This window comes from Apis florea, unplaced genomic scaffold (assembly GCF_048593485.1).
Source record: "Apis florea isolate Af1SG1 unplaced genomic scaffold, ASM4859348v1 contig_3758_pilon, whole genome shotgun sequence".
Lineage (NCBI taxonomy): Eukaryota > Metazoa > Arthropoda > Insecta > Hymenoptera > Apidae > Apis > Apis florea.
This window is the reverse complement of record NW_028256839.1, coordinates 1,138,395-1,147,882: the sequence shown is the minus strand read 5'-3', so window position 1 is coordinate 1,147,882 and position 9,488 is coordinate 1,138,395. Positions and strand designations below refer to the sequence as shown.

Genomic DNA, 9,488 nt, shown 5'->3' with positions numbered 1-9,488 from the left:
CGCTCTTGTAATACTTGGAACACGAGACAAACCCATCCGGCTTATGTACCACCTTGTACACCAGGCCGTACTTGCTTCGCATTCTTCCTTCACCCGGGACCCTGTTATCCGCCATCGATCGTTTAAGCTTAATTCCACTTTGGATCGTATGCTAAGCAAATTAGATTTCCTTTGCGCGTAATCTTTAAAAATAATAAACAGCAAATGGAAATAAAATGAAAACAGAGAAAGATGAACTGATTCGTTTAACCATTTGGACCATAGGTATGTATTTGATACTGGTGATGTATTTGATACTTGTATTTGATTGATAGATTGCGAATTCTTTTTTGAGAATAAATATTTTTTTATATCGTTAAATTAAATTCGTGTTTTTTAAGATCTTTCATAATAATTGAATTTTTAAAGTCAAAGATAGATAGATTCATTTTTGACAATCAAGTTATTATATTCAAATAAGAATAATATATTTAAAAAAAGGATCGTAAATTGTGTATAAGATAGATATAGATATTATTTGGGCTATTTTGTATAATAAGAAATTTTATAGATAATCTTTTTTAATTTTTTTGAAGTTATAGATAAATATTGCAAAATCTTTAATTTTTTTCTGGTTTTTAAATTAGCCAGTTAGAAGATATAAGATAATAGATTGAAATTTTACGTTCTTGTTGATACCAAGACAATTGATATGATGACAATTTTATAACGATTAATTAAGCTTAAAATAACTGACAAAAATAAATAAATTCAAATAGGAAATTTATTTTCAACCTCCTTACTTTCCAAGCATTATATTCGATTATTATTTAAAGCAAAGGATCAATTTATAGAATATTTAGTGATTTAAAATTTTTTGTATAATTTGAAAATATTTTTTAATTTTTTTTTCTTCAATTAAAAATTGATTATTAATTATTTTTTAATATTTAATATTGTTTTTCTAGATAAATTATTAAAAAATGTAGAATATATTAATCAAAATATAAAATAATATTTTTGTGGCATTTATCGGACACTATGAATCCGATAATATATTTTTATTTTAATATTTAAGTTTTATTTTAAAAATATAATGATTTAATTACTTCATGTTTCTTTTTTGATTTTTAAAAACTAATTGATTAATTGATAATTGGAAAATCATACAGACATTTAATTATTTACATTATTTTGTTCAGTGCAAACAAATTTTTAAATCTTCAAAATTTTAAAAAGTCATCATATTAATATTTATTTAAAATGAAATTTAATTTTTCCTAAAATAATGAAAATAAACTACTCGAGTTAATAATCATTATTTCAATTAAGAAAATGAATTATAATAATATTATTTTAATAAATATTGCAAGATAATCTATAGAATATTATTGAAAAATATATATGTTTACCTAATACATATGTCTTATATATTTTTCATAAATAATATAAATAAATATATTATATATTTCTGTTTTGATATCAGTTTTATTTGTAGAAATGGATTATGATTATAATTCATGATATAATTCATAATTATCGTATGATCAATTTATAACAAATATAATCGTTCAAAACAATTCGAATTTAAAGAAATAATGATAAACAAATATTACAATATAATATTAAAAATTGCTAAATTTCTGATACAATTTTGAATAATATATATTGTCTTTTTATTTTTATTGTATTTTTTATAATATAAAATGATCATTTTTAGTCTATAAATTAATTTTTTTAAGTAAATGTTATAATAAGAAAATTTAAAAAAATTATTACTATATATACAAATTATAATACTAAATAAATATAATAAATAATAAATTATAATAAATAAATAAATATATATAATATTTTATATTTTCATATATATAAATTTACTGTGAAAATAAAAAATTTATTCAACTGAAATTCTTTTTATTTAAAGAAAAAATATAAAATATAATAAATAATAAAAAAATCAGTAAACTTTTATTACATATATAAATGTAGAAATCAATTAATTTTAATAAATATTAAAAATGAAAAAAATATAAATATTGATAAACATAAAAAAAAAGAATCTATTTATTAATCTATTAAATGTAACGATTTAATTGATTAATCTAACTGAAAGTTTTAAAAATAAAGAAACTGTTAAATTATGTAAGTTATTTTAAGAAAAAATTTAACTTAATATTGATTTCCATATGAATATTTATACGTTTTAAATTACAAAAATCATATCAACTTTCTTAATAATACTTCAAGATAATAAAGTTAATATTTCAAGATTCCAGATTGAATTCGAAAAAGATTGATTCAATATTAAGTAAAATAGACTATTTAATAATGCTTGTTTATGACATAATGTTTATAATATCTTGATGGTACAATTATTAATATATTTTTATTATAATATAGTTTTATTATACTTGCAAATAGAAATTTATTTAATAAATAATATTTATGTAAGATTTAAATATTTCATTCTTTCAACTTGATGTATTTTTTATAATTTCATTTTCATGAAATATAAAAACAGATGGATATTTTATTACTTTTTTTTACAATATCAATTTAAAGTTTTTCTAATAATTTCAAATTTAAAATTTATTAAATACTATTTTATGCAACTTGCTTCAGATTGCTTTATCTAACCTTTAAAAATAGAATAAACGGATTACTGTTTCTGAATGAGAAATGTGTGAGCAAAAGCAGCGAATGGAATGAGAACAGGTGTGTCAGGTATAGAAAAGATTATAATACAATGAAGAAAACAAATGATTGAATAAAACGTTGTATGATTGTAACTGGTAGTTATTCTAATGAGAAAGTTAAGTGAAATATAGAAATCATTGAAATAATTGAAAAAACTTAAATTAGAAATATAAAGTATTATTATATATATATTTGATAAAAACGAATATATTATTTTTCTTATTCTTTTATATTTTACTCATTTATTCCATATTCTGTTATTCAATTAATATATGGACTGCAATATATCAACTTGTTAGGTTAATGTTGGGTTAACTTTTTAAATGTTTCTTTTTAAGAAAATTATTATATACTTATAAATTTTTATTGTATTGCGTAGATATTGTTATTATAGATTTGCTCAATACATAATCTATGTAATGAGCAAAAATCTTTATATTTTCTTTATGATATAATTATAAATATTATACGATTTTAAAAAAAAACTAACTTTCAATGATTTAAAAAAAAAACATTAAAAGAATCCATTATGGTTTTAATTAACTAATCGATGATATATATATATATATATATATATATATACACATATATATCATATGTATTCCATGATGAATATGCCATAAATTGTCTAAGAATGTGAAGAAGACTAGAAAAATGAGAGAAAGTGAATCCAACTGTCTCTTGATGTTGCGTCAACATAATTGCAGGAACGGTTAAGAGAGATTCTCGTGAACTCGTTTGAGAATATTGCATCAGCATTGTAGATGCTGTAAATCGAAAATCAAGCAATAACTATACTTACTGTTGATCGAAATTTAAAAAATATTTTTTCTAAATTAAGAAAAAATATAAAAATATGATCGATGATATATCTAAAAAGATATATATATTTTGATATATCAAAATTAAATTAATTTGTCTATTTATAAATTCAACAAAGTATCTAAATTATAAATGCATATTTTTTAATATATCAATATATATCAATATATAAATATTTATTACATCATATATTTGAATTTTTAATCACATATAATATTTATAAATATTTATTACTCTTATAAAATATGGATAAATAGAAATAAATGAAGTACTTAATCAAATAAAATATTTTATAATTTTTTTTTATTAAAATCTGAATTTATTTTTTTCTCAATATTATTAATTAGTTTCTTTAATATTTAAATATAATTATTAATATTATAAATAAGTTAAAAAATTTATTGTGTTTTTATAATTAATTTATGGTTTTTTTATATAGTCTAAATATAAAAATTATTTTTAGTAATAAATGTTTGGTAATAAATATAAAACAACAAAATGAATAATTCTTTAAATTACATACCTGAGCCAGATTAATCGAAGTCTTCTTTCCTTATTTGTTACTAGTTACAGAAAAACTGCAGCGATCATATATGACGTAGATGTGTGGTCTTGAAGTTGTTCATACTAATGAATCTCTTTATTTTAAATATAACGTGAATGTATCTTTAGTTATTTATAATAAAATAAAAAGATGGCAATAAAATAGTACATATAATTAAATTTCGAAAAAAACTAAACTTGACTTAATCTGATTATAAAAATAAAGAATTATTTTTTTATAATTTTAATCTTTTATTTTTGTATTTTATTATATAAAAAATGTTATACATATGAAATGGATAATTTTGTAGAATTTTGTTAAAATCTAATAATTAAATAACATTTATTATACACATAATATCATTTATCTTGTTGTTTTATATTATTTAAAATACAGAGTTATTTAAAAACAGAATTGAATATAACATAAGCAGAGTTTGTATAAATAGTTTTAATATAATATTATAAAAATAGAATATAAATTAAACTAAACATGTCCATATTTGAATTATTGAAAATGCTTTTGTTATATAACTTTGGCAAAAGTTAAAGATAAAAACTGCTTTAAGCATTTATATTTATAATCTTTAAACAAAAAGTTTCACTAAGAAAACAATCAATTTTATATGAAAAAATTTAAATTAATTGCGCAATAAATATACATTATTATTAGTGACGATTTGCTTATAAATTATAAATATTAAAAAATTATCTCTTTAATGATGATCAAATTTTAAAAATAAATTAAAAAATTTTTAAATCATTCGATCATTTTATTTGAAATTAAAAAACTTTAAAAAGAAGGAATTCTAATAATTTTATAACTCATAATTTGATAATTTATATAAATAACTGAATATAATAACTTAAATAAATATGTAATTAATTACTAAATTATTATACAAGAGGAATTAAGATATACAAGAATCAACCATATATAAAAAAATGATTAATTAAAGATTTTGTCGTTTAAATAATTATAACCTTAATTAACAATAAAGAATATTCAATTTAATAGATTATATTTATATTTTTATATTATATTTATATTATAAATTATTTATAATTTATAATTATATATTATATTTATATTTTTTAATATTATAATGAAATTATAGAAATTTTAAATTGAAAATTTTATTAAAAATTTCATCATTAAATCTGTAATTAAATTTCTAAAATAAACAATTTCAAATTATTTTAATATACATATTTAAAAAAATTATATATTTTTGGGGATTTATTTATAGATAAATATTATAATTAATTTTTAAGAATTAATAATTTTTAAAAAAAGAAATAGAAATTTATTATCTTTATAAGATAAAAATAAATTTATATTTATCTATATAAAACAAAAATTAATCAAATAAAATAAAGATTTTATTTTATTGTAATATTAAAAATTAGAAATATAAAAGATAAATTAAATGCTATATTATAAAAAATTAGGAATAGATAAGTAAAATTAATAAAATTAAACATAAGTAAAATTAAATAATTTATTATCGAAAATTCATTTTAAATAAATCTAAGATAAAATCTTTATACAAAAAAAAAATTAATATAATAAAATAATATATTTTTAAATTATTTAAAATATAAAATAATTAATTTTATTATTTAAAATATATAAAAAATATATAAATATATAAAAAATTTTAAATTATTTAAATTTTAAATTTAATTTCAATTAAATGCCTTGTTTATCCTATACAATATTGATCCATTTTATTCTTATATTTACCAATATTTCTTTTCATTGTTAATATTTTTATTTCAGGACATCTGATATAATGGAAAATCATTCATCGATAAAAATTCTAGTATAATATAATGATTCATCGCGATTCTCGATAATTCCACATCAATTAATGTTACGCGCTAAAAAGTAATCGATGCAGAATAATTTTCTATAGAAAGGTGATCGGCACATAAGCGATCGTTGTGCACTGTTGCAAAGAGAGAAGAGATGAAGGAAAAGAGAAGTGAGATTACATAAGCGAGCGTATCTCGCGTTTCACACCGACCTTTAGGGCCGAATCGCGGGATCGCGGATCACGAGTTACGAGAAATCACGAGGATTCACGAACGAGGAATCACGAGCAGAAAGAGAGTCGCGTTAGCGATGCAACAGCACGAAGACGACGTTCTCTCCGACTTTCCTTGTTGCTCCACGACAAGAGGTGTGTGCGCTTTCTGGAATACCAATGCCACATAGAAGACTGAACATCGTATTCTGCATAGCATTGTCTTGTTTCGACGAGTTCTTTGGTCGCGCAACAGTGCTCAATTCGGCGGAAATCATTCGAAAACTTGGCCGTTTCCATGAAGGAAACTTTCTGTCCTGGGGGCGCTGCCGCGACTGCGACAATAGCAAGCTGCGCGCGCAAAACCCGTGGGTTTATATAATAAAAGAAGCAGGCTTGCAGCTATGTCGCGATTTACCAACACGCGAATTCTATCGTTACGCAATCACCTTATACGGTATTATTCTGGCTTAAATAATATTATGTCACGTGCGAAAGCGTGCCTCTTGTAATCGAACACGCAGTTCGATAAGATTAAACGATTTTTATTTTTGGAATCGATAGTTTTCTTTGATCGATATTCGAATAATGTTTAATCAAGTTTCTGAGTTCTATCTGCCGAAGAGGCAATGTGTTAGAGTGAAAGAAAAAGGAGAGATAAGCGGGGATGGCTCAACTCCCTCGCTTCTGCAGCTGGTGCAATCGAGTTCTTTCGCATTGAGTAACATCTGACGTAACTATGACTGGGTGAACGTGGAACCGGTTCTTCCAAATTTTGTTAAAAACCAGATTGTAATATCGAAATCGTACATTGGCAAACCGATCGAATTGTTTGTCAGATTTCGAAAATCAACCGTCTTAGCCGCAAAGGAATGTTAACGGCCGTGTGTACGCACACCTTTTCCGGGACAACGCGAAGCGGTAAGCCCTTTGGGAATAATTCTTCCGCGTACACGAGGCCGTGGAAAACAAAACCCGATCACGTAGGTGCGCGCATGGGCGTGAGTATGCTCGCGACAACGTGTCCCGTTTTTGAAATCGCCTCTACGTGATCGAGGTAGATCCGCTTGAATTTCTCAGGAGGCGCGCGATTAGCAATCGGTCGTAAGGAGACTCTGCCAAAGATTACCAACGAGTTACGACCCGATATTCTCGTCGGTTTTTTAAATTTTATGTTGGATTCGGTCACCCACCGAATGTTAATTCGTTTCAACTTACATAAGAGGTATATAGCTATGAAAGATAACTCATGTTATATTTTTTTTTCTCTTTCCGATCGGAAGAATATTTAACAAATTAAAGTTTGTAGTTTTAATAAAAGAAATTAAAATTATCGTTTATTTTAATTATTTATTAATATGAATTTTCGCATATGCTTGCAAATTTAATACATGTATATGTGTATCCTTTAAGTTAATTTGCAGTTTTAATTTACGCGATAATTCAATATTGAAATCTGTTTATAATAATATTGATATTGAAGTATTATTATTGTTAATATTAACATTAAAACTGCTAAATATATACTAAATATATACTAATTATATACTAAATATATATAATATATATTATTGATAGTTATATTAATTAAACTAGTGTATTATTATAATATCTTATATTATCATAATTATGTCTTATTGTATTTCTGCAAAGTTTAAGTAATTGTAAAAATAAAAAAATCTAAAATTAATTTTATTTGATTATTTGTACTTTTAGTGTTGCTATATATATATATATATATATATATATATATATATATATATATATATATATATATATATATATATGCATATTAATTTTAAATTAAAGAAAATTTTTATTTAGATAAAAAAATAAAACAGATTTTGTTTCTTAATTTATTTTTATTCATTTGTAAAATTTAATAAATAAATAATAAACAAATATATGATATATAATTCAATATGCGATTTTTTAAAGTACATTTAAAATAAAAATAAAAAAATAAAAAACATTAATTTAAATATTATATTATTTAATGTATTAATTTAATAATGTATTATCATATAGTTTATAAAATAATTTATAAAATTATTCATTACGTTAAAAAATTTACCAATTAATGTAATGTAATGGTAGAAATACGTAGGTACAATTTTTCTCATTTCTCATGTTACTGTTAAATAAGTAAAATCACGAGAGAGGGCAGCACGGATCTAATGCTTACAATGCTTTTCGTCAATTTTACTTTGGAATCTCTTTAAAGAATATATTTTAATAATTCTTCAAAAATATTTCTACATGTATATTGAATCCATATGCATTTGTATTAAAAAATCTGAACACGGATGCATGTGAGTAAATAAAAAAGCAAGAGAGCGTACGAATGAGCAATCCCCGGCTTCGAATAGCTTGCGCAACAGCTCGAACTCATACTCAGTTACAGCGGATGAACTTTTCCGTATTGGGAATGCTTATGAAATAATCTACGAGGAGGATCGGCCGCTTAAAGGTTCACTCGTGTCTTTCACCAACTTCTAGGACTCGAAGGAAAAAGAGAAAGGATAAAACGTTAAATTATACATTTTTTTTTTTATTTAAAGGTATATATATATGCTTTTTTTTTTCTTGTTATCAAAGAGAATATAATTCGTTTTAAATTAGAGAATATGCGCGCGAATCTTTCGAGATCACATCGATCTTGAGATTTTACTATTTATTCATAGACAAACAATTCAGTAGGATCGGGATGATTGCGGAATAGATGCGTCGCGTAAGCTAAGCCAATCAAGTTGCGCAAAAGATATCGTACAAGTGGATGAGAGGAAGACGGCAACCGACAACCATCGAGAAGAGGATCGCCAGAAGAAATTCTCTGGCGTAACGTCGACCTCCGTTCTCTACTCCCTCCCGTTCGAGACCGTTTTCCCTTTATACTCTCGATGGTAAAGTTCCAATCGCGCTTCCATCGCGATGTGCTCATGTGCCACCTCTGTCGCCTGTTGCCGTCGCTGCCGTTGCGAGGAAACAAGACGAGTACCAAGAGAAGAAGGGATGGACCAGGACAGGATGAGAAGGGTGAAGAGAAGTGTTCTTCGAGAGTTCATCGCTTATTATGTAAGCAACGTAAGTAACGTAAGCGACCCAAGCTGGAGTCGAAGGTGCGGTAGAAGCGCGAACCCTGCGAATTGCTTATCGGTCTGACATTTTCTTCGTAAATACTAATAGGACGACACCGGTTTTGCAGTCTTCAGTAATCTCATCTTTTTACCTACTATTTTAATCTTACATACATACACACACACACACACACTTCTTTTTCAGACCTGCGGTCTGCATCCGTGTTCTGTTTCCCGGTAACAGAGTGCATCTTCTTTTCTGACTCGATCAAGAAATAGGAGAAGAGGGGAAAAAAGAACTCTGGCTCGAGAGTGGAAGGATCGTTTTTCGTTTCTC

General features: G+C 24.1%; 1 long non-coding RNA gene across 1 annotated transcript; it reads left to right on the top strand.

Moving 5' to 3' along the window:
• Positions 1 to 69: 69 nt before the first annotated feature.
• LOC147656472 (uncharacterized) lies at positions 70 to 7,408 on the top strand. Its single transcript, XR_015294361.1, has 2 exons — positions 70 to 264; positions 5,828 to 7,408. It is a non-coding gene; the product is annotated as an uncharacterized LOC147656472 (long non-coding RNA).
• Positions 7,409 to 9,488: the final 2,080 nt, after the last annotated feature.